Source organism: Pseudophryne corroboree, chromosome 1 (assembly GCF_028390025.1).
Source record: "Pseudophryne corroboree isolate aPseCor3 chromosome 1, aPseCor3.hap2, whole genome shotgun sequence".
Classification (NCBI taxonomy): Eukaryota; Metazoa; Chordata; class Amphibia; order Anura; family Myobatrachidae; genus Pseudophryne; species Pseudophryne corroboree.
In genome coordinates, this window is record NC_086444.1 from 582587872 (window position 1) to 582615259 (window position 27388).

The window sequence follows — 27388 nt, forward strand, 5'->3', positions numbered from 1 at the left end:
ATAATCTCTAAGGTATTATCGATGCGGTTAAATTCAGTAATACAGACAATTATCCATCCTGATCAAACAGGCTTTATGCCAGGGAAATCTACAACGCAGAATCTGCGTAGATTGTTTTGCCATTTACAGGGATGTGATGTTGAAGGGTCAGGGGCAGTGGTCGCATCACTCGATGCGGCCAAGGCATTTGACTCAGTAGAGTGGGGATACTTGTTGGCAGTATTAGAAAAATACTCATTTGGGCCCAGGTTTATAAACTGGGTCTAAATGCTGTACGCCCTACCAACAGCAAGGGTATCCATCAATAGATATATGTCAGAATCTTTTCCCCTGTTTAGGGGCACATGTCAAGGGTGCCCACTGTCACCTGCATTATTTGCATTGGCAATTGAGCCCCTTGCTTGCTCTATAATAGCAAATGCAGGAATTTGTATCAGACTGGGACAGAGGGAGGATGTGATAGCACTATGGTGGTCATTCAGAGTTGTTCGCTCGCTGCTATTTTTAGCAGACTTGCTAATAGGCTAAAATCCGGCAGTTCTGCGCATGCGTATGCACTGCAGGGTGCACGCGCTAAGCAATTTTACACAAAACTATGCTATTTTACTCACGGGTGAACAAAGCTTTTCAGTCACTCTGTTGATCGGAGAATGATTGACAGGAAGTAGGAGTTTCTGGGTGGTAACTGAGCGTTTTCCGGGAGTGTGCTAAAAAACACAGGTATGCCAGCAGAAAAAGCAGGAGTGGCTGGAGAAACGGGGGAGTGGCTGGCCGGACGCTGGGCATATTTGTGACGTCAAACCAGGAACTAAACGGACTGAGGTGATCGCAATCTAGGAGTAGGTCTGGAGCTACTCAGAAACTGCAAGGAAATACTTAATAGCAGAATTACTAATCTTTCATTAGCAATTCTGCTATGCTAAGATACACTCCCAGAGGGCGGCGGCTTTTCATTTACATTTCTGCTAAAAGTAGCTAGCAAGCGAACAACTCGGAATGACCACCTATATGCGGATGACATGTTGCTATTTTTGAAAGACTCAGAGAGCTCGTTAGAAAACTTGCTAAAAATTGTTAATACATTTAGGGCTTTTTCTGGCCTATTAATAAATTGGATAAAACAAATGTTTCAAGTGTATATGCGCAACAAACTTGATGAGCAGCAAAAAGTGTACAAAAAGATGTGAATCCCACACACCGATAAGACAATACGTATGAACAAAGATAGTGCACACTCTATAGGCGCTCACCAATGACCAATTAGCCCCATGTGTACTAAACAATTAGGTTATAAGTACAAATACATTCACCCTTATTGGGATGTTAGTCCTCAAAGGTAAACCACGATTTTTCTGTTTAAATTCTTTTCCTTCACATATGAAACTCAGGTCCAATTGATTGGTCCTTTGGAAGACCTGAAACAATATATACCTCTATTCCCAATGTATAGAGAATATTATGAGGTACAAAGAATAGCAGACATAGTGTAAAATTGCTTAAAACCACGCAGGATTTATTTCCACAGATTACACTTACAGAAAAGTTAAAATATAACAGCATGTAAATATGACTCCATGGATCAAAACACGGATATATCACCCAGAGGGATCCGATGCCACAGATGTAGAACAGTGTGGGGTGCAAATAAGCTATCCGGAAAGCTTACAGCATGCAGGATCAGAACTCCAGGCTGATGATGTATTCCGCAGATACCAGGGTCAAAGTCCAGGATAAAATGAACGGGTCACGCTTAACGCGTATCGGACATAAAGTCCTTCCTCAGAAGCATGACCCAATAGCTCCAGATTGCAGTTTATATAAGCCATACATTAGTGGTAACAGCTGATGTCTCCTTGTTTGCCGTCCCACTATCCAAACGTATGCTCCTTCCGCCGCCGGCTCCCGCCGGAACCGGAAGTGACTCGTGCGTTCCATATGCGTGTCACAGGGTAGTATTTGCGTTCCACTTTATCCGGAAAACCCTGAGTTCTCTTTCTACATCCATAAAACGGAATAGATGCAGGTATAGATAATCCAGAGCATATGGGCACGGATATTGTCCATAATAGAGTCCCGGACTAGTACATATATATGTAAAATATAAAAAACAAATTACAATTAAAAATTGATCGATAAATATATCACAATACAAGTGAAAGTGCATAATAGTGCAAGTGGTGCTCTTAGGATGATTTACTAGGCAAGAAAACATTTTAATTCAAAATCACCGTTTAGACCCTTAGGTATAAGGGTACCTAAACGGTATATGTTTTTCATTTCAGCCTGTGCTAGTCTTTTTTCTAGATCTTTCGTCCTCCATTTTTGATGGACCACTTGTATACCCCAAAAATTTTTTAGGCAACAGGTATTGGAATTATGTACCCTTTTAAAATGAGAGGAAACATTATGGGTATCTAACCCCTTGCGAATGTTGTATATATGCTCGGCCCACCTAACCTTGGCACTCCTTCCTGTTCTACCCACATATGCCAGGCCACAGATGCATTCGAGCACATATACAACATTTTTGGTGTGACACGTGATAAAATCACGGATGGGGTGGGTCTTGCCATTCACAGTAAATTCAGTGAATTTTCTCACTGGTGACTTGACCGTTTTACACATTAGGCAGTCACCGCAACGGTGAAAGCCCTTGGTTCTAACACTCTGCCTGATCTCCATATCCAAACAACTTCTTACCAAATGATTTTTTAAGGACTGTGCCCTCCTGTAAATAAAGGTTGGCTTTTCTGGTAGTGTGTCTCCTATTATGGAATCTTGTTTAAGAATATTCCAATTTTTGGTAATAATCTTTTCTATTCCTTTAAAAGACCTACTATACTGACTTATAAAGGCCCATTTATAACGATCATCATTGGACACTGTTTTTTCCTTTTTTTCCAAAAGTTTGACTCTGTCAATGCCGCTTATTTTCTTTCTAGCTATATCGAGAGTCTCTGTTGAATACCCCTTTTGTACTAGACGATCAGAAAGGTCATCTAGTTGTTGATCACATATACCAGCGTCAGTGCAATTCCTTTTCACTCTTGTAAATTGGCTAAACGGTATTCCGTCCAGCCAATTGGTATGGTGTTGGCTTGTTCTATCGATGAAGCTATTTGAATCTGTACTTTTCCTATATGTCTTAGATTCAACATGCCCATCAGTTATATAAATACTGAGGTCCAAAAATGATATTTCAGTAGCACTTTTAGTGAATGTGAATCTAATCTAATTAATAAATTGGGAAAATCAATTATTTTCCCTATCTCAGTTCTTATACCGGAGGAGCGGCAGGATCATTGCCTGCTGTGGTGGACAGTAATATTTAAATATCTCGGTATATGGATTACACCACAGGCCATAGAATATGTGCGGCAAAATATTGATCCAGTGACAGCGCATTTTAAAGCAAAGGCTCATGTGTGGAAAAAGCTACCGTTGTCAGTGATGGGGTGCATTAATTTGTTCAAAATGTGTATCCAGCCAAAGTATGTTTATGTACTACAGCACTCTCCAGTGTATGTCCCAAAAAAGGTGTTTACAATAATTGAGAGCATAGTGTCATCATTTATATGGGGGGAAAGGTCGGTGAGAGTATCTATAAAAACACTGTATAGACAAGACTATGGGAGGGCTGGGGTTATCCAACTTGAGGCTGTATTATGTGGTCATGCAGTTGGCTCAAATAGGGAAATGGATTGCTGATTCAACAGGATCAGCACTACATGGCCTACTGGTTGAACAAATGGGGATTGTTTTTGAGCCATTAGGGTTCCTATTGTCAGGGACAATGGATAAGAGTTTACCTCATTTACTTCGTCAAGCACTATTGGTCTGGCGATTTGCGCATAAGTTGTTTGACTGGTCAGATACAGATGCAGCGTCGCTGCTGTGGTTTAATAAGGCCTATCCTGAGTTGCTCAAAATATCATGCGGCAATATATGGTCATTGAGGGGTTTATGCACGGTGGGACAATTGTATGAAGAAGGCATCTTCAAAACATTTCAACAACTGCAGAATTAATTCTTTAGATACTTACAGATGCGTCACGCTGTGCAAGCCCAGTTTCAAGAAACACCAGTAATACTGGCCTCTTCAATTAAAACGTTATTGGCCAAATTGAAACCTAAGGGCCGGATGTCTGCTGTGTATGCTGCCCTGAATGACAGATTGTCACATGGGGTAATGGGACAGCTAAAAATAAAGTGGGAGAAGGATGTAGGCTGGATTTCAGATGAACAATGGGAACAGATTCTGAGATCAACTAAAATAGCTACAACATCTGTGAGGTACCAACAGGAGCATTTCTATGTGTTACACAGGGTTTATTATACTCCATTGACCATGCAACGGGCAGGTATATGAGATAACTCTTTGTGCCCTAGATGTCAAGTGGATAATGCAGGATTCTGGCATTTATTATGGGAATGCCCTCTGGTATATTCCTTTTGGGAGCTAGTTTGGAGGGATATTCAGTACACGGCTCCATTATTGCAAGGGATAAACCCACAAAAATGTCTATATGGAATGGGTGTAGTGGAAACACATTCATATGGAATCTATAGTTACATAATGAGCCTCTCCACATTGGCAAAAGTAATTATAGCAAGCGGATGGTTCTCATGCAACCCACCAGAAATAGTTAAGTGGAGGGCACTGGTCAATGAAACAGTCATGAGAGGTTTATGTTTGCATCTAGGAACGCTTTGGATAAATTTAATGATAAATGGGGTAGATGGAGATACTCAAGGATTTGAAAACCAGATGAGTAAAATATGGAGAAACACCTGCATGACGCGTTCCCTATGCTAGAACGCGTTTTATATATATATATATATATATATATATATATATATATACAAATGCAGGTGCCTGGCACTCCCTTCCAATAGATAGCAGCCTCCCTTGTGCCTCTCCTAATCTCTGGTAGGTGAATGTAAACTGAACAAAACAGATGGCACTCCCTTGGTAAATCAGACTCAGAACACGTTCATGCGGTCAACATTTCAGGGACACCTTTTCCCTTTTATCAAGACATGAAGAATACATAATACAAAAAAACAATAAATAGACAAACTCACCATTACGTGCAGGAAGCTCTCCGCGCGCCAGCGCTGGACCGATGTGTCACCTTTGCGCCGCTACAGGGAATATCTGGTCTGACTGGGTGGGAGTGACTACTTCACATGTAGGAAGACGCCCACACGCCGGGACAGTACCGAGTATGTCACCTCTGCGTCACTGTGAGGGATCTCCCGACAGGCTGGGTGGGCGTGATTTGCTCGCTGTGTGGTATCCTAGCAACCATAAACAAATACAAAAACACCAATGTGCAATCATAAACACACTAAAAGAACAGACTTGTATGCATCTCGAAATAGAAGCATAATTAATGCTGGGCAGTAATCTATGTAAAACTATAAGTATCGGTGCATCAATAAGCACCGATTTGCCTAGCTTAAATGGTAAAAAATATATAATCAGGGTAACTATTAAATAAATAAATCTTATAAATAATATTTGTATCATTATCAATAGGATGGTCTAACAATCATAATCCACCTATGATTCAAGACAATAGACTTGGCACAAAAGAGAGAATTATCTAGGGTCAGGCCGATGGCACCAGATGATTATAGGATGCAATTATAGCTTAAAGTCTCATTCAGTCCATATGGTTGGACTGTTTGCAGAGTATGAATCCATCTTTCCTCTTTCTGATGGAGGATTTTGCCTCTGTCGCCACCTCGAAGTCTCGGTGCGGGCAGCCATTACTATTGGACCAATGGGAACCATGACCCCTAAATCCGCCCTTATGTCACCACCTCGAGACTTTGAGGTGGTGACAGAGGCAATACTACTCATATTATGCTGTTGAATGATGGAAATCAGATCTTCACTCGGACCTCTCTAAAACACCAACAAATCATCTATATAATAATTAAAAAAGATAATTCTATCTGCAACCGCTGGATTGGTAAAGAAAACTTCTTCTTCAACCTCAAACATAAATATATTTGCATATGAGGGGGGCGCCGCCCCCATCGCACATCTTCTGATTAGGGGTCTACCATATTCCCAATAACTTTGAATCAGATGAATTACTTCGGACCCTATGGAGACTGAAATACAAATGGATAGTATGATCCATAAATTTATTGAAAGGGGATATCATCCTGCATCATTGGAACAGACTAAACAAAAAGAACTCTCCTTGTATAGAGATTCTTTATTATCAGGTACCAATAAAGACAAAAATAATACATTTTTACCCTAGGTCAAGAAATTAAACAATTCAAGCCCCCAGATTAATAGGATAGTGAAGAAGCTGTGGCCAGTGGTGCAATCAGATCTGGATTGTAATTTACTTGAAACCAGAATTATGCCATGTTATAAAAGGGGACGGAACCTGAGGGACATACTTGTTAAATCTGATATCTCTACTTTACATGACACTTCATTCTCTTCCAAGACGGGATGCATTAGATGTACCTGCATCACTTGCCGGTTCATGATCCCTGGAAACACCTTTTATCATCCTCTTACTGGAAAATCCCTCATTATCCGTCATCGCCTGACTTGTAACACCATATTTACTATATACCAGCTAATTTGTCCATGTGGACTATCTTACATCGACAAGACAGAAGGAACTTTCAAGGAAAGAATGCCTGCACCATCGGCCAGCCATCTAATCTGTGCTACAGTCAGGAACTAGTGACCAGCCTGTAGCGAGACACTTTGCATCAGTTCCACATAGCCTTACTTCTCCAAAATACCGCATGATAGACCACATTCCCCTTTCTCTTCGAGGGGTGTAATTGTGGTCTTAAGCTTTTGCAATGTGAGACATAATGGATTTTGCATTTGGGAACTTTGGCCCCTAAACGCCTTAACGAATATTCAGGAATTAATGTGCTCTCTTTATAATGCATTTTTTACAGTCTATATCTGTTTAGGTTTCCTTGCTACATGTTTTTTTATATATGTATTTGTAATTATGGTATTTTTCTAAAGCTAGCGCTAGTTGTAATTTGTTTGTTCAGGTATTCATGGTGATAGGTTACATGGTTGTGCACAGCGGATTCACTTCAGGAGTCCTGCTGATGATGGCACATTACACGCGCCACCGGAAGGGTGTGTGTTCCCACCTGGATTTGCATTCACCGAGTGTTCTAGCATCATAAAGGTAAGATGTTTTACATTTCTTTTGTGATCCTGATGAAAATGCCGCTATAAGTAAAGGCATTGAAACATTGTACCTATTGAGCCTGAGTTGTATCTACGTTATGAAGAATATCAAGCTCTACAGGAACTATCCAAAAATGAGACCCTCGTATTTAGACCAGCTGATAAAGGGGGAGCCCTTGTTATACAAGACCGGGACAAATATATAGAGGGTGTCAAACGATTACTTGGCGATAGAGACACATATAGATTGTTGGATAGAGACCCCACTAATGTGTTTAAATTGGAGCTCTCTGATATATTGAAACAGGCACTGGACAGTGGTATTATAACAGCCAAATTGAGTGCGGCGTTAGTACCTGCACATCCCAGGGTACCCATTATGTATACCACACCGAAAATTCATAAGTCCATGGAGGACCCTCCTGGACGTCCTATCATAGCGGCTGTCCAGTCCCTGTTTCAACCTGTGTCTGTATACATTGATACGTTGCTGCAGCCCTGTATCCAGGCGCACCCTAATTACTTGTTGGATACCACTACGTTGCTTGGTAAACTTAAAGATCTAGGGGATATAGATGACGACGTGTGGCTATGTAGTATGGATGTATGTAGCCTGTATACTATTATCCCCCATGAGGAGGGCCTCAATGCGGTTAGGCGTTTCCTTACTAATAATGTTCTGTATAAGGGCCCTGAGCTGGATTTTTTGTTGGAATTGTTGAACCTTGTCTTACTCTTAACCCGAAATTTTTTTATGTTTGATGGGCAGTACTACCTGCAATGTGTTGGCTGTGCGATGGGGGCCAGTGTGGCCCCATCGTACGCCAACATATATATGTTCCAGGTAGAAAATGACATCCTGTTCTCTAGACCAGAGGTGGCAAATAATATATTGTTTTATACCAGATATATAGATGACCTACTGATTTTTTGGCAGGGGTCGAAGGAGTCACTGGTATCTTTGATTGACCAGCATAATGAGCGTGAACATCCTGTCAAATTTACATATACTATTAGTAAAAAAGAGATCCATTACCTAGATGTCATGATCGAGAAACAAGGGGGTAAGATTTCTACCTCACTGTACTCGAAATTGACTGATAGGAATAATTTACTCCATGGTAGGAGTTTCCACCCCACACCACTTAAACGTGGGTTGCCATTTTCTCAGTTGCTCCGTATCCGTCGGATCACATCTGACCCGACTAGAGCGGAAGAACAAATGGACACTATGATTGGCAGATTCCTACGTAGAGGATATAATCTGCAACAATTATTGGTAGCAAAGGAAAAAGCCCTTAAAATTGATAGAGATACATTAATTAGGCAATGCAAAAATAAAAAGGAGCTTAAAATGATCCCTTGGGTACAAGAATATAATCAACATAGTGCCAGTATTTATAAAGTTTCAAAAAATTTGTGGCCCATGATCCAATCGGATGGTGATTTGAAGCTTAATGACACCAGACTCATGAGTTGCTACACTAGAAGTAGGAATCTGAGAGATATATTGGTGCGGACAGATGTCAGATCAGAAACTACTGTTAGAGAAACCTTTCTTAAAAGAAAAATGGGGTGTATGAGATGTGCCTGTACAACTTGTCAATTTTTAATTGCAGGTGATACATTTTACAATCCTTGGTCAGGCAAAAAGTATAAGATCCGACATGCTCTGACATGTAATTCTAAATTCACTATTTATCAAATCATCTGCCCTTGTGGAAAATCATATATAGGCAAAACGGAAAGAGCTTTTAAAGAACGTATGGCTGCGCACCGTAGTGCTATTAAGGCAACCATTAACAAAGGGGGTAGTGAACAGCCTGTGGCCCGTCATTTCTTTATGGCAAGACATCCTTTAAGCACCTTAAGATACCGTATGATTGATCATATACCCCCGATGATCCGGGGGGGCAATAGATCACTCAAATTACTTCAGCGTGAGTCTGAGTGGATATTTAGATTAGATACACTTAGCCCTAAGGGGTTAAATGAACACCTGGGCTTGAATTGGTTTCTATAAGCTTTACATTTATTAGATATTTGTGACCCGATAAGGGCTTGTCTAATGGCATCACAATCTTTAGCTTCTCCTATAGCCTTATGTATGGATAATCTGCCATTATGTCTCCAGTTTAAAAGTTTAAAAGTATATTTTTAATCATTATTAAATCTAATAGAGCGTTTTATAACTTGCAAAACCGGGAGACCAGCAACATGTGTGCAGCTCAAGACTTGTATTATGTATTGTATATTATTTTTATCAGTGCACTGGGTGGTGACCTTTGGACCGGCCCATCCGTGTGAGGCGTGTCTGGGAAATTACGTCATTGTTGATGAGACCGGGTGCGCCGGACAGCCTGGCGTCCGGCGATTGGCGTTCTGGTGATGGGAGCACTTATTTAGGTAAGATTTTCATTATGTATGTGTTTGTCTGATGAAAGTGCCGATATAATAAAAGAAGGGGGCACTGAAACGTTACCCTATATGCCTACATAAGAGTCGAATACTTTGTGCCCAGGAGTGCCGCACGTGGAGACTATTTCTATATATATATATATATATAGATATAGATATATAGATAGATATGTATTTACATATATATACATATATATATATATATATATGTATATATATATATATATATACATTTTTATATATATATATATATATATATATATAAACAAAAACAGACAGCGGCACTCAGGGTCTTTGATCGTCAGGGTGTGCCGTTTTTTAAATAGATTTTTTTTCACATTTGAAGTCCCAGAGTGCCACTATCTGTTTCTGTTCATGTACTGTACCATTTGCAGAGGGCACCGGGGCAGAGTATACACACATAAGTGAAGTGCCGGACTATAATGTACTGTATACTATATATAATAAGATTTTAAACCTACCGGTAAATCTATTTCTCCTAGTCCTTAGAGGATGCTGGGGACTCCGCAAGGACCATGGGGTATAGATGGGCTCCGCAGGAGATAGGGCACCTAAAAAGAACTTTGACTATGGGTGTGCACTGGCTCCTCCCTCTATGCCCCTCCTCCAGACCTCAGTTAGTGAACTGTGCCCAGAGGAGATGGACAATACAAGGAAGGATTTAGCATTCCAAGGGCAAGATTCATACCAGCCCACACCAATCATACCATGTAACCTGGAACATACATAACCAGTTAACAGTATGAACAAAAACAACAGTAACGGTCCAAGACCGATGTCAACTGTAACATAACCCTTATGTAAGCAACTACTATATACAAGTCTTGCAGAGTTTCCGCACTGGGACGGGCGCCCAGCATCCTCTACGGACTAGGAGAAATAGATTTACCGGTAGGTTTAAAATCTTATTTTCTCTTACGTCCTAGAGGATGCTGGGGACTCCGTAAGGACCATGGGGTTTATACCAAAGCATCCAATCGGGCGGGAGAGTGCGTATGACTCTGCAGCACCGACTGAGCAAACGCTAGGTCCTCATCAGCCAGGGTATCAAACTTGAAGAATTTAGCAAAAGTGTTTGACCCCGACCAAGTCGTCGCTCGGCCGAGACGCCTCGGGCAGCCGCCCAAGAAGAGCCCACCTTCCTAGTGGAATGGGCCTTAACCGAATTTGGTACCGGCAATCCAGCCGTAGAGTGAGCCTGCTGAATCGTATTACAGATCCAGCGAGCAATAGTCTGCTTCGAAGCAGGAGCGCCAATCTTATTGGCCGCATACAGGATAAACAGAACCTCTGTTTTCCTAATTCTAGCCGTCCTGGCTACATAAATTTTTAAGGCCCTGACTACGTCCAGGGATCTGGAATCCTCCAGGTCACTTGTAGCCACAGGCACCACAATAGGTTGATTCATATGGAACGAAGAAACCACGTTAGGCAAAAATTGCGGACGTGTCCTCAATTCAGCTCGATCCACATGAAAAATCAAGTAGGGGCTCTTGTGTGACAAAGCCGACAATTCTGACACTCGCCTTGCTGATGCTAAGGCCAACAACATGACCACCTTCCAGGTAAGAAATTTCAACTCAACCTTGTTAAGCGGTTCAAACCAGTGTGATTTTAGGAACTGCAACACCACGTTCAGGTCCCATGGTGCCACTGGAGCCACAAAAGGGGGCTGGGTGTGCAGCACTCCCTTTACAAATGTCTGGACTTCTGGAAGAGAAGCCAATTCCTTCTGAAAGAAAATCGAGAGGGCCGAAATCTGTACCTTAACAGAGCCTAATTTCAGGCCCATATTCACTCCTGTCTGTAGGAAGTGGAGAAGACGATCCAGATGAAAATCTTCCGTAGGTGCATTCTTGGTCTCACACCAAGACACATACTTTCGCCAGATACGTTGATAATGTTTTATCGTCACCTCCTTCCTAGCCTTTATTAACGTAGGGATTCCCTCTATCGGAATCCCCTTTTTTGCTAGGTATCGGCGTTCTACCGCCATGCCATCAAACGTAACCGCGGTAAGTCTTGAAATACACAGGGCCCCTGCTGCAACAGGTCTTCCCTCAGAGGAAGAGGCCAGGGGTCTCCTGTGAGCATCTCTTGTAGATCCGAGTACCAAGCCCTTCGAGGCCAGTCTGGGACAACGAGTATCATCTGTACTCTTCTTCGTCTTATGATTCTTAACACTTTCGTGATGAGAGGAAGAGGAGGAAACACATAGACCGATTTGAACACCCACGGTGTTACCAGAGCATCCACTGCTATTGCCTGAGGGTCCCGAGACCTGGTGCAGTACCTCTGAAGTTTTTTGTTGAGGCGTGACGCCATCATGTCTATTTGAGGAGTTCCCCAAAGACGTGTTACGTCTGCAAAGACTTCTTGATGAAGTCCCCACTCTCCTGGATGGAGATCGTGTCTGCTGAGGAAGTCTGCTTCCCATTTGTCCACTCCCGGAATGAAGACAGCTGACAGAGCGCTTACATGATTTTCCGCCCAGCGAAGGATCCTTGTAGCTTCCGCCATCGCGACTCTGCTTTTTGTCCCGCCTTGGGACAAAATCATTGTCTGATTGAATCAGTATCGGTAGGTTTAGAAGAAAATTCTCCGCTTGTTGAAGGCCGTTGTAAATGGCCCTGAGTTCCAACACATTGATGTGTAGACAGGACTCCTGGTCTGACCACAGACCCTGAAAATGTTTTCCCTGTGTGACCGCTCCCCATCCTCGGAGGCTCGCGTCCGTGGTAACCAGGATCCAATCCTGAATTCCAAACCTGCGACCCTCCAGGAGGTGAGCACTTTGCAACCACCACAGGAGGGACACTCTGGTCCCTGGGGACAGAGTTATTTTCCGATGTAAGTGCAGATGGGACCCGGACCACTTGTCCAGAAGGTCCCATTGAAAAGTCCTTGCATGGAACCTGCCGAAGGGAATGGCCTCGTAGGCCGCCACCATTTCCCCCAGAACTCGAGTGCATTGGTGAACTGACACCCTTTTCGGTTTTAGCAGTTCTCTGACCATGTTCTGGATTTCTTGGGCTTTCTCTATTGGGAGGAAGACCTTCATTTGTTCCGTATCCAGTATCATACCTAAGAACGGCAGTCGAGTTGTCGGAATCAACTGTGACTTTGGTAGATTTAGAATCCAACTGTGTTGCTGGAGCACTCTCAGAGAGAGCGCCACACTGCTCAGCAATTTCTCTCTTGATCTCGCTTTTATCAGGAGATCGTCCAAGTATGGGATAATTGTGACACCATGCTTGCGCAGGACCACCATCATTTCCGCCATTATCTTGGTGAAAATCCTCGGGGCCGTGGAAAATCCAAACGGCAACGTCTGAAATTGGTAATGACAATCCTGTACAGCGAATCTCAGGTATTCCTGATGGGGGGCATATATGGGGACATGAAGGTACGCACCCTTTATGTCCAGAGACACCATAAACTCCCCCTCCTCCATGTTGGCTATTATCGCTCTGAGTGATTCCATTTTGAATTTGAATCTTTTTATGTACAGGTTTATGGATTTCAGATTCAAAATCTGTCTGACCGAACCGTCCGGTTTCGGGACCACAAATAGGGTTGAGTAGTAACCTCTTCCCTGCTGGTGCAGGGGAACCTTGATTATCACTTGCTGTATACACAGCGTTTGAATTGCAGCTAACACTACATCCCTTTCCGATGTGGAAGCTGGTAGGGCCGATTTGAAAAATCGGCGCGGGGCACCTCCTCGAATTCCAGTTTGTAACCCTGGGAAACTATTTCCAACACCCAGGGATTCAGGTCCGAACTGAACCAAGCCTGACTGAAAAGTCGAAGATGTGCCCCCACCGGTGCGGACTCCCTCAGGGGTGCCCCAGCGTCATGCTGTGGGTTTTGAAGCAGCCGGGGAGGACTTTTGTTCCTGGGCACCTGCCGCAGCAGGTGCTCTCTTGCCTCTGCCCTTACCTCTGGCGAGGAAAGAGGATCCCCGACCTCTTTTGGACTTGTGCGACCGAAAGGACTGCATCTGATAGGGTGTTACTTTCTTTTGCTGTTGGGGAATATATGGTAAAAAATTTGATTTACCTGCTGTAGCTGTGGAAACCAGGTCCGTCAGCCCATCCCCAAACAATACATCCCCCTTATAGGGTAGTACTTCCATATGTTTCTTGGAATCCGCATCACCGGTCCATTGGCGAGTCCATAAGGATCTTCTCGCTGAGATAGCCATGGCATTGGCCCTAGAAGCTAGCAATCCAATGTCCCTTTGAGCATCCCTCATAAATAAGACTGCATCTTTTATATGGGCTAGAGTTAGGAATATAGTGTCCTTATCCATAGTATCAAATTGATCTGTCAGCTCATCTGTCCAAGCTGCAATTGCGCTACACACCCATGCCGACGCAATCGTCGGTCTTAGCACAGCACCCGTATGAGAATAAATACCCTTTAAGGTAGTTTCTTGCCTGCGATCTGCTGGGTCTTTAAGGGCCGCTGTGTCAGGAGACGGTAGCGCCACTTTCTTGGATAAGCGCGTCAGGGCCTTGTCCACAGTGGGGGGTAATTCCCAAATCTCCCTGTCCTGCTTAGGGAAAGGGTATGCCATAAAAATTATTTTGGGGATCTGCGGTCTCTTATCCGGAGTCTCCCAAGCTTTTCCAAAGAACTCATTTAATTCATGAGATGTGGGAAAATTAATAATCTGTTTCTTTTCCTTAAACATGTGTACCCTTGTGTCGGGGACTGAGGGTTCATCTACAATATGCAACACATCCCTTATTGCCACAATCATACCCTGAATAGTTTTAGTCACCCTAGGGTGCAATTTTACTTCGTCATAGTCGACACTGGAATCAGAATCCGTGTCGGTAGTAGTGTCTTGTGTTAAGGGACGCTTTTGAGACCCCGACGGGCCCTGTGAGTCGGTCCAATCTGAGGATTGACCGCCTGATGTCCCCCCTAAACCAGCCTTATCAAACCTCTTATGTAAAGATGCCACACTTGCATGCAACGTATGCCACAAGTCCATCCAATCAGGAGTCGGCACAACCGACGGGGACACACCACTCATTTGCTCCACCTCCTCCTTGGAGAAGCCTTCCGCCTCAGATATGTCGACACACACGTACCGACACCCCACACACACAGGGATTTACCTATATGGGGACAAAACCCCAACCAGGCCCTTAGGAGAGACAGAGAGATAGAGTATGCCAGCACACACCCAGCGCTTAAAAACACTGGAATATATAACCAGATAGTGCTTTTATATGTTTATAATCGTAATCTCCACTCACTGCGTCGCCAAAGTGCCCCCCTCCTCCTTTTTCCAACCTGTAAAGCTCAGCATGGGAGAGAACAGGGAGCCAGTGTTTTCTCGTGCAGCCTCTGTGGAGAAAATGGCGCTGGTTAGTGCTGAGGATCAAGCCCCGCCCACCCGACGGCGGGCTTCGGTCCCTTCATCATATATTAATAAAATGGCGGGGGTCCGCGGATTTACTGTCCCCCAGCCTAATCCACCTTATTTATGGCCAAATCGAGGTTTATTGCTGCCCAGGGCGCCCCCCCCTGCGCCATGCACCCTTCAGTGCCTGCTTTGTGTGTGTGACAGGGAGCAATGGCGGGCAGCTTACCGCTGCGCGCTTACCTCATGAAGATCTGATGTCTTCTGCCGCCTGAAGTCTTTTCCTCAATACTCACCCGGCTTCTATCTTCGGCATCTGTGAGGAGGTCGGTGGCAGCGCGTTTCCGGGACGAACCCCAGGTGAGACCTGTTTTCCGACTCCCTCTGGAGCTAATGGTGTCCAGTAGCCTAGAAGCAGTGCCCAATTTTACAAGCCAGCACTGCTTCTCTCTCCTCAGTCCCACGATGCAGGGAGCCTGTTGCCAACAGGACTCCCTGAAAATAAAAAACCTAACAATATTATTTTTCCAGGATAACACAAAGTGTACATAACAGTGTTTAAATACCTTATCATACAGTGGTTTTCTCCCGCCAGCTCAGACGCCACTGCCCGGTTTCCGGCCGTGTCCCCATGTCCCACAGGAAATTACACACCGTCGGTCCGTCCAGCACGCGCGCCGCAACTGTGGAAATAGTCACCATGGTAACATGTCAACAAATCATGTACGAACATCAGAGGAAGAGCAATACTCTTCCATATCAATCTAACTATGTGCAATACTTGCTAGCAGCATTATAATAATAAAGTGCAACGTGCCAAAATGTAATACATACAATCACAAAATTATACAGTGAATAAAACAATTCATGAGTGATATACACACCTAATGCTGCAAAATAAATATTGTTAAAAACCCAGCTTCCTGCTGCATTAGCCTTGGGTAGGTACCGATAATCTCTTACTAAACATATAATGTGGGATACCTTTAGAACATGTTAATGTGTATCCCATAGTCTAACAAATAGAATGCCGTGTCCACAGGAAAATAATAAAATATTGATGGAGTTACAAAAAACATCTCAGATTAAGTTATTCATTTAATCCTTTAGGATGGTTGGTGTTCAATCTATGTATCCATCTGGCTTCCAACTGAAGCAATTTTTTAGACCTATCCCCTCCCCAAAGTGACTTGGGAATATGGTCAATGATTTTATAGCAAAGGGTTGCTATGCTATGTTTAGATATTGCATAATGTCGGGCAACGGGTTGTTCACTTCCTCCTGTTTTAATTGTTTCCCTAATGGCATGCCAATGTTGTGCCATCCGTGTTTTGAAAGCACAGTCTGTTTTGCCCACATACACTAATCCACACGGACAGTACAGAAGATATACTACGAATTTGGACTCGCAAGATAAAGGGTACAGTATAGAATATGTTTTACCAGTATGTGGATGTCTGAATTTATCTCCTGGAATGAGATAACTGCATTTGGTACAACCACTGCACTTATAACATCCAGGTTTTCTAGTCATGAAGTGTGCTTTCGGTTGCTCAAATTCAGAGATATCTGTTCTTACTACATAATCCCTAATATTGGGGTTTCTGGCATGGCTGATTAGTAGTTTAGATCCATATGCCTCACCCAGTTCTTTGTCTGAAGACACAATAGGCCAATACTGTTTGATCTTTTTGGACAAATGACTACTTTTACTGTTAAATTGGGTGACCCAAGGAAATCTATTTACAAGAGGCTTTTTGTCTTTCACTCTAAGCAACTCATCACGGGTACATTTGAGCGCTTTATTTTTTGCTATCTGTAGTTCCCCTGCTGGGTATCCTCGATCTAGAAACTTTTTAATCATATTGTCCAACTCTGTATCTCTTGTGTCTGTGCCGTCATTAATGCGGCACACCCGTAGAAATTGAGAATATGGTAAACTGTTGATGGTAGGTCTAGGGTGACAACTGTCATATTTGAGGAGATTATTCCTGTCTGTGGGTTCTACAAACATAGATGTGCTAATCATACCACCCTTAATGGAAATTTTCACATCTTAATAATTGATGCTACTGGTATTCATCACAGATGTGAATTTAATGGGGCTGGCTGATGAGTTGTTAGTGTCAATAATGTTTTCTAACTGGGCCTGTGTCCCTGTCCAGAAAATTAGTACGTCATCTATATATCTTAGATACAACTCTAGATGACATGACACAGTGGTTTCTTGTAGAAATAAATATTTTTCTACTTCCCACATGTAGGCGTTTGCGAACGCTGGAACCACTGACGACCCCATCGGACACCCGGTCAGTTGAATGAAATATCTCTTGTCAAAAAGGAAATAGTTATGTGTTAATGTAAACTGTAGTAGACACAGGAAAAATTCAATTTCTGGGCCCTTATATGCTGAATTGTTGGTGATAAGGCATCTGACTGCTGCTATACCTGCTGTGTGTGGAATGCAAGTATACAGACTATTAACGTCAATAGAAGCCATTATAGTTTGGGGAGGCAATATGCCAATGGTGTTCAATTTGTTAAGTAGAATGGTAGTATCCTTTAAATGCGTACCGGTCTGTTGGAAACAGGGCTGTAGGAATGTGTCACAGTATACCGCCAACGGCTCACATAATGATCCCCGAGCCGAAATAATCGGTCTGCCCGGTGGATCAGTGGGATCCTTATGTATTTTCGGTATACTGTAAAAAACAGGAATAATGGGATGTTCTCTTGACAATGCCTTAGAGAGAGACACAGAAATGATACCTTCGGATACTGCCTTTGATAATATAACATCAAGTTCACGCTTAAACAACTGGGTCGGATCACATTGCAACAACTTATAAGTATTGGTGTCAGAGAGTAATCGTTCACATTCATTTCTATATTTAATAGTGTCCTGCACCACTATGCCACCCCCCTTGTCAGCGTTTTTGATTATGATATCCCGCCTTTTACTCAATTGTTTAAAGGCAGCAAATTCATCACCGGACATATTGGGGAAAGACTTGTTATGCTGTTCATTGTCCAATGATTCCATCATTCTGCTGAAAGTTCTGATGGATGGGTTAACTGAACTAGGTTCAAACGAGGACTTGGTCAGTTTACTCACCTGAGTCGGGGTATCAGATGTGACTGACAGTCTTTGTCCTGGTGGTACCTTATTAAAATGTTCCTTTAATTTTAATGCCCGCGTCAACTTATAAGTCTCTATTTTCCATTGCAAGGGATCCATAGACCTTGATGGAACAAACGACAGTCCTTTACTCAATACAGTGTGTTCCATTGGCGACAGTTCTTTTGTTGAAAGGTTGAAGATTATTTGCGCCCCCTCTTTGGCGGTTTGGAGTTTGCCTTGGGACCTTGCTTTCCTCCTCGTCTGACCCCCTCTCCTCGTGGGCCTACTTGTCGTCCTGCAACTATAGCCCTGGTACGTACCCCTAAAGGGAGCTCTCCACTTACAGGGGCACGTTCCGGATTGCCTTCATCGACCTCACTTGCTGAGGTACTCGAATATTGCTGGCATTGGTCTCTCCGTCTAGTGTACTGCTGCCTTGTTGGTGGACGGTTAACCGTGCTTGTCGTCAACCAAGGATAGACTCTATGTTGAGCATAATCCTGTTGAACACGTGTTAATTTTTGTTTTTTAAATTTAATCAGGTTTGTTTTGTACTGCTCCACTTCCCCTTCAAGCTTGGCTAGCCACTCAGGGGGGGTTTCTGAAATCCCATGTTCAGTGGAAAATGTCTCAATCTTGTGTCTGGTAATATTCATCTCTCGTGTCGCCTCTTCTATTACCAGAAGTAAGAGATCCATGGAGCACTTATTCAACACGGATATCCATTTCCTGCAAAAGGTGACATCATAGCGTCCGATTGTGGGCATGTTGTGAATTCGAAATCCTCACGGGATTTATTTTGCCCTAAAATAATCTGACAAAGTCATTCCATGATATTGGAAGTCAATCTCACGCTTCCGTAGTTTGAATAATTCTTTAAAAAGCTCATCACTTGTGTATCCAGTTTCTGTGTCAAACGCTGAGGTTTTGAACAGAATGTTCTCTGCCTCTGCTTCAGAGAAGCTGAGTGTATCTGAGTTGTCACATTGTATAAATACTGTAGCTCCATCCATGGCTCCTTCGCCTGTACCAGCTATTGGTTAATGCAGTCAAGGTGCAAGGTGCTGTGCTGTCAAAAAGTGCTGCGTGCTTGGTGCTCTAAAGTGCTTCCGCAGTCCGTGGGTGAATTGCGGGTGAAAGTCCTCCTGTACTAATAACGGGAATGCTTGAGGTGCCTTGGTCACAATTAGGAACCCCTGCCAGGATCCAAATGGAATATGCAATGCAGAACGACCCGGCACTCAAACGTCCTTGTAGAAATAGCTTGCTACCGGTGCCCTCCCTCTAGGTGATGACCCAGAATAATAGAGCAAAAGAAGGGCGGCACTCGAGACTTGTTTTAAACAAATAAAGTGCAGTTACTTTATTGTGAGCATCAACTTTTCGAGGTCTGCGCCCCATCGTCAGGATAACACAAAGTGTACATAACAGTGTTTAAATACCTTATCATACAGTGGTTTTCTCCCGCCAGCTCAGACGCCGCTGACCGGTTTCCGGACGTGTCCCCAGGTCCCACAGGAAATGAAACACCGCCGGTCCGTCCAGCACGCGCGCCGCAGCTGTGGAAATAGTCACCATGGTAACGTGTCAACAAATCATGTACGAACATCAGAGGAAGAGCAATACTCTTCCATATCAATCTAACTATGTGCAATACTTGCTAGCAGCATTATAATAATAAAGTGCAACGTGCCAAAATGTAATACATACAATCACAAAATTATACAGTGAATAAAACAATTCATGAGTGATATACACACCTAATGCTGCAAAATAAATATTGTTAAAAACCCAGCTTCCTGCTGCATTAGCCTTGGGTAGGTACCGATAATCTCTTACTAAACATATAATGTGGGATACCTTTAGAACATGTTAATGTGTATCCCATAGTCTAACAAATAGAATGCCGTGTCCACAGGAAAATAATAAAATATTGATGGAGTTACAAAAAACATCTCAGATTAAGTGATTCATTTAATCCCTTAGGATGGATGGTGTTCAATCTATGTATCCATCTGGCTTCCAACTGAAGCAATTTTTTAGACCTATCCCCTCCCCTAAGTGACTTGGGAATATGGTCAATGATTTTATAGCGAAGGGTTGCTATGCTATGTTTAGATATTGCATAATGTCGGGCAACGGGTTGTTCGCTTCCTCCTGTTTTAATTGCTTCCCTAATGGCATGCCGATGTTGTGCCATCCGTGTTTTGAAAGCACAGTCTGTTTTGCCCACATACACTAATCCACACGGACAGTACAGAAGATATACTACGAATTTGGACTCGCAAGATAAAGGGTACAGTATAGAATATGTTTTACCAGTATGTGGATGTCTGAATTTATCTCCTGGAATGAGATAACTGCATGTGGTACAACCACTGCACTTATAACATCCAGGTTTTCTAGTCATGAAGTGTGCTTTCGGTTGCTCAAATTCAGAGATATCTGTTCTTACTACATAATCCCTAATATTGCGGTTTCTGGCATGGCTGATTAGTAGTTTAGATCCATATGCCTCACCCAGTTCTTTGTCTGAAGACACAATAGGCCAATACTGTTTGATCTTTTTGGACAAATGACTGCTTTTACTGTTAAATTGGGTGACCCAAGGAAATCTATTTACAAGAGGCTTTTTGTCTTTCACTCTAAGCAACTCATCACGGGTACATTTGAGCGCTTTATTTTTTGCTATCTGTAGTTCCTCTGCTGGGTATCCTCGATCTAGAAACTTTTTAATCATATTGTCCAACTCAATACAAGTGCATAGAGTCCAAAGCACATGGTAAGAACCACAATTAGAAGCGGCAGGTTAACAGCAACATTTCGATATTTCTTAATATTGTCGTCAGGCACAATAACATACAAGCAAGAAAGCTGACCTTATATCCCTTTCACCTATGTGGCAGTGATGGCGTCCGGAAATGGAGGGATGGAGCCTATCCTTGACGTCATCACCGCCCGCCTGTTGCTATGACCATGGACCTAACAGTAACAATTCAAAACAGGCTAAGGATTTACAAGTCGGAGAGTACAATCATATAAAATATGTTGCATTATAATATAGAGAAAATACAATATTGTCACAATCCGGGTGTCTGGTCGCCATTTTCTGCCAGTTAGGTGTCTCCTGAGATTGGCTCAGCAGACCAGGCTCGGGTCATAACTATGTTTTGGTTACATTTCATTGTTATGTTACCTACAGTGCCTGCTCAGCAGCCTTCTTAGTGTACTCACCTGGCTCGGTGTGGCGCCCTCTTCCCGGCGCAGCTGTCACCGCCGCACCCGTGGTCCTGCCGCATGGAGACTGAGTGTGGCATCCTCTGTGAAACTGCAGCCACTGCTATCATCCCTGTGGCCGCAGTACCTGTAGCGTGGAGTCTTCTGCTGCCGCTGCCTCCGCCGCCATTATTGTTTGGCACATGGTTCTTTTCCTCTTCAACCTCTGTCCATGGGCGCAGCCATGTTGGATGGGGTCACATGTCAAGTCTCTCACCAATCCGCAGCGCTGCTGGTGCCTGTATCAAATTGTTAGCCAATGCCTGTACACCACTGGGTATAAATATCCTGTCCCAGCACCCAGGAAATTGTCAGTGCTTCAATTGTCTTCCAGTCTGCAGTTTCACCAATGACTCTCCTGTGTTATACTCTGTGGTACAGCCCGACTTCCCTGTGTCCATATTCTGCGGTGCAGTCTGCTTCTCCTGTGACAACTCTCTACAGTGCAGCCTGCTTCTCCTGTGATAACTCTCTACAGTGCAGCCTGCCTCTCCTGTGATAACTCTCTACAGTGCAGCCTGCCTCTTCTGTGATAACTCTCTGCAGTGCAGCCTGCCTCCCCTGTGATAACTCTCTGCGGTGCAGTCTGACTTTCCTGCTGTTGCACCCGGTGTCGGCAGAGTATATACTTTGGCTACCAGTAGCTATTCTGAAGCGGAACTCTCCTCACATGGTTCTCAGTATTGCACATTGTAGCTAAGTGCTATTCCTGCAATCTCTAGCATCATTCCTGCATTTCTTCAACATTCTCAAGCATCACTAAACACCCACAACTACTCTTACAAGTTCTGGCTCAAACTAGCTAAAGTCCAGGGACTTTCTTCACGTTTATTGTTCTGTTTCATTTTTCATGACTTTTATTATTTAGTAAAAACCCTTAAAGTCATCTCTGGTTGTCATGGTCATGCCTTCGGGCATTGGTGCTGCAGCTCCCGCACATGTCTAGGAGTCCCATCATACCTCCTAAGTTTCAGAACCCGTCTGCCCCTACAACTGAGGCTTCCCGCTACCAACACCAGCCCTCAGTTGTGACAAATATGAAACACAGTCACAATTACTGAATCATAAGCTATAATACATATAAAATAGCAAGTTCAATTTAAATACAAGCATAGATACTAGAAATCTCATTTAACCCCTTAGGGGACAAAGTTTGTAAGCAGTGTATCCACCATGCCTCGCTTTTTAAATTGTTAAAAATCATAGTACATTCATAATTTTGATGGAGAACAGTTCTATAAATATTCATTAAAAATTACACAAATTCGTAAATCAATCAATTTACAGGATGCTCAGTAAAAATAATACAGTGAGAGCTAGCACATTTTATGGAATATAACAGGGATTATTAATCTAATTACTGCTATTCAGAGAAGGATTTGCCACAAGGCAACCAAAGCAGCTGCTTAGGGCCCTGTTGGTCTGAGGGGGCCCTGCTGGTTCCAGTGGGCCCACCAACAAGGCTGTATAAATGCCATTTATGGCAGACTATGAGCTTCACCAGGACCTGTTTGCTACAATTACTGGGGGGGGGGGCACACTGAGGATTCTTTGAGGAAGTGGGCCCCGAATCAGTGTTTTGCTTAGGGCCCCCTTGAGGTCTAAATCCACCTATGCTCCTATATTCTCAAGAGCGCCGGTTGCAGAAAGGGAGATGAGGCCCATTTGAGACTCTTATGCATTGATTGCAAACCGCTTATTGTGATTGTCTTTTTAGATATCACACATGTTCTATGTGCGTGGTTTTAATTGTGTTTCAGTAAACATTTTGTGTTTTAATATACTTCACTATTGTGCACCTCCAAATTTTTCTATTATAAACAGTCCTATGGATGGAAAAATAGTGCTTGTGAGTGCTCCATGACAGTAAGGAACAAACTCTTATGCCTGGTTGATTTGTGGCATAGTGGTGCAATAGTACAGGCTGCGCAACATAAAAGGACATTCTTTCTGTATGTGTGTGTGTATATATATATATATATATATATATATATATAAGTCCTCCAAAGCGGGACTCTGGACACAATCACACTGACAGCAAAAGTGGATATCAACGTTTCAAACCTTTAATGGTTTGTATCAGGATACATGTATCCTGATGACAAACCATTAAAGGTTTGAAACGTTGAGATCCACTTTGCTGTCAGTGTGATTGTGTCCTGAGTGCCACTTTGGAGGACTTCTATACACTGCTACTATGCAAGTTTGAGGGCACCGGACCAAGCTCTCTATGTCTCTGGGAGTGCTGAGCCTCTGTCTAAGTATATATATATATATATATATATATATATATGTTTATATCCACATATCACTCTCATACCGACTCAATAGTTCCAGCCTCTGGGGTGTCTCTCATGATGTCCAAACAGGAAGTCCAAATATAGAAAAGCTAATAGGGAACACATTTCTGTAGCACATAAAAATCAAATGTTTATTTCTCAAATGTCAGCATGACTCTAAGAGAAGAGGAAAGAGGGGCAGTTGGAGGTTCAGGGCCATCTTTTCATATGGGTTCAATTGGCACTTGCCCAAGGTCCCTATGATTATAAAGGCCCTATACTGATAGCTGATGGTCCCCATCTTTCCAGGGGTATTAGAGTTTTGAAAGTCGCCTCTGGGGAACCAGAGATATCCATCTTCAAAGCAGTGGTCCCCATCCAAGCCTGTTAATTGCTATTCCCAGGTTTTGTCTGACTTAGAGTTTTTCTGAGGGCATACTCCAAAATATGTCACTCTCTCCTCTTGGTGGACACTGGCATATTGTCTCTACTATGCCCAGAACCAGATATATCAGCCTTCAAGCAGCTGGTCCCTGCTCCAGCTCTACACACCTAATATGCAGTTTCACATTTTTGTTGGTGTATTGTTCTGGCTCCTGAACTCTGATCCCCAAGTCCCCAGTACCTCCTGAAAGGTGAAACTCTCTAGTTTTTATCCTATTCAAAGCTAAGAAATTTATTTTCAGGAACTTGAGATATCTGCAGTCAAGCTAGCTTCCCTCCCACCAGAAAATGATGAATAATAAGCCCACTCCACTATCCATCCCTCCCCTACATATTAAACACCCTCTACCACCCTGGAAGTCATGTATCAGGGCCCCTTAATTCTGCCCAATGCCCCCTTTAACAGTTAAGTGTTCTCCCTCCAGCCCCATCTGTGAAGTAAAGGAGTGATTAGCAGAAATTACTGCTCCAGGTCCTTCATGCTGAGCAGAAGATAGAACCACCCGCGGGACATCAAAGCTTCCGCTGATAGCAACCCCCATCCATACAGCTGGAGGATGGGTATGGGTCCCAGTGCATTGCTGTGCCCTGGGGCCTACACTTCTGTTAAGATGCTCTGGGTAGGTTTGCCCAAAAAAAGGAGAAATCAATTCAACCCAATAGAGGGGACCTGACAGAAACCATCAACGTCTCAAACAAACAATTATCTGAATCACGAAGTAAGGTATTAGAAAAGGGATTGAAATTTGCACCTGATTCCCATATAAACATATTTGATCTATTTATTGATTTAAATACATTTGTCCGCAAATTAACCTTACAGACATTTTTTTAAAAATCCTGTACAAAAAGTAGCATATGAACCAAATAAGAAACCATTGGTTTCACTCCCATCCAAATAGTACCCAGTTGAATCTAGAGGGAGTCGTATAGATATTTTTTATGATTGTGTAAAAGAAGAATTTGGGAGAATAAGAATCAATTGTAACAACCACGAATGTAATCTTAGTTTAACAGAAAGACAAGCAGTAAAACAACTAAAAACATATAGCACCATTGTTATAAAATAAGCTGATGGGGAGGGCAGTTGTAATACAGAACCGAGATTATTATTTTACAGAATCATATAAAATTATGAATGTTTCTTCTACCTATAAATAAATTGAGTGAAGAATTGTTAGATAATGCAAAAACTGATAACTTGGTTTGTGAAAAAGAGTTTGATTATTTATATATATGAAGAATCCTCGGTTAGCAACATTTTATCATATACCCAAAGTCCATAAAGATAAGAACTGCCCCCAGGAAGACCAATTATATCAGGGATTAAGACTCCCTTACAGCAAAGTTGTCTCATTATAATGATTTAAAGTTACATATATATGTAAGAACTCTCAAATCATATTTAAAAGATTCCACTAAATGTTATAAATGATATGAGAGAAACAACTGGTATTTCAAGCTCTAGATGGTTAACTATAGACTTTCAGTCTTTATACTCCTCAATACCACACAATATAGTATAGAGGCAGTTAAGACTAAATTAATAGATAATAACGATTTATCAACAAAGGAAAGAACTTTTATTCTCAACAATAAAACATTCATTTTAAATCACAATTATTTTAAATTTGAGGGACACTTTTTTTCTCCAGAGCCAAGGTACAGCCATGGGCACTAAATTTGCACCTGCCTATGATAACCTACTCATGGGAGAATGGGAACAAAGATGTATTTACGGTAAGGACTTTGACAAAAAACATGTTAAAATGTATAAAAGATACATAGATGATTTAATCATCATCTGGATAGGGGACTACAAGAGTATTGAAAATGTTATAGAATATATGAATATTTTTTCATTCAATTTAAAATTTACACCAAGAATATAGATTATTTGGATTTTATATTGGAAGGCTCACCTTCTGGTACTATAGAAACTTCAACGTTCTTTAAAGAAACAGATGCCATCAGCCATATCCCTGCAGACAGTTTCCATTTGTCATGTACCATATGGACAATTCCTCCATATTAGATGAAATTGTAGCAATGATCTCCATAACTGGGAACAATCTGAATGATTAGCAAAAAGATTTCTCGAAAGAGGTTATCATTATGATAAAATTGAAGAAGCTAGGAATAAAGCCTTCAGAAGGAATAGATTAGAAATGTTGAATCCTAATTCAAAGAAAGAAAATTATACCAAATATAGACCATTCATAACCCAATTTAATAAAGAGAACAAGCAAATTAAAAAATATATAGAAAAAAATTGAAACATTCTACAAAAAGATCCCATATTAGGTCCTCATCTCCCATCCAAGCCAATGTTAACTTTTCGTAAAGCTGCTAACCTAAAAATGTCTTAGCCCTAAGCACTATAAGACCTATAGAAAAATGAGTACAAATCCAGGTCATTTCTTAAAACAATCAAGTAGTTATCCAAGCACAAAGTGTATTTGCTGTAAGCTTGTAGAAAGATCTCCTGCCATATACGATAAAGCAAACAATAAGTCCTTTAGCCGTAAAGAAATACATACACGTAACTCAACTCTTGGTTTTTATAGAATCACCTGTGAATGCGGATTGGCCTAAATAGGCAAAACTAAACGTATAGTGAAGTTGCATATCTAAGAGATTCTGAGGAACATTAAGAATAAAATTAAAACCCATAGTTTGCCAAGTCATTTTGCTGAATTTTATGATTCAAATATTAAAGGACTTAAGTTTACAATCTTAGAACATATTAAAGAAAGCAAGAAAGGAGGAAGTAGAGAATTACAACTGTCCAAAAGGGAATCTTATTGGATCTTTACCGTTAGTACATTAACCCATATGGGAATAATGAGGGTATTGATATAGCCTCCTTCTTGTAATATCATCTATTAATCGTGTAATAATTGGGTATTACTATGTCTGTAATCAATGTCTGTAAAATATAGCCTCCTTCTTGTAATATCATCTATTAATCTTGTAATAATGGGGTATTACTATGTCTGTAATCAATGTCTGTAAAATATGTAAAATATGTGTGAATTCTTGGTGGATTATGGGTAGGGAACCTGAAATATTGTACCAAATTAGAGTTATTACCTTCTTCTGTTTGACTTTGCATATTGTTGGGGCTCTCTTTCTTTCTCTCTTCTTTTTATTTATTTTTTTATTCATGTTGTCAGTATCTGACATGAAAAAAATGTTTGTCTCGTATGTGTATCCCATAATATTATGAGAAAAAAAGCTTGCAAAATGTATGT

The 27388-nt window shown here is 42.0% G+C and overlaps 1 long non-coding RNA gene across 1 annotated transcript; it reads right to left on the reverse strand.

Annotated features, from left to right (window-relative positions):
* Nucleotides 1–1526: 1526 nt before the first annotated feature.
* On the reverse strand, nucleotides 1527–19690 carry LOC134924902 (uncharacterized). The gene is made up of 4 exons (XR_010177518.1): nucleotides 19578–19690; nucleotides 15581–15697; nucleotides 5086–5301; nucleotides 1527–2078 (listed from the first exon to the last, which is right to left on the reverse strand). It is a non-coding gene; the product is annotated as an uncharacterized LOC134924902 (long non-coding RNA).
* Between the last annotated feature and the right edge of the window lie 7698 nt (nucleotides 19691–27388).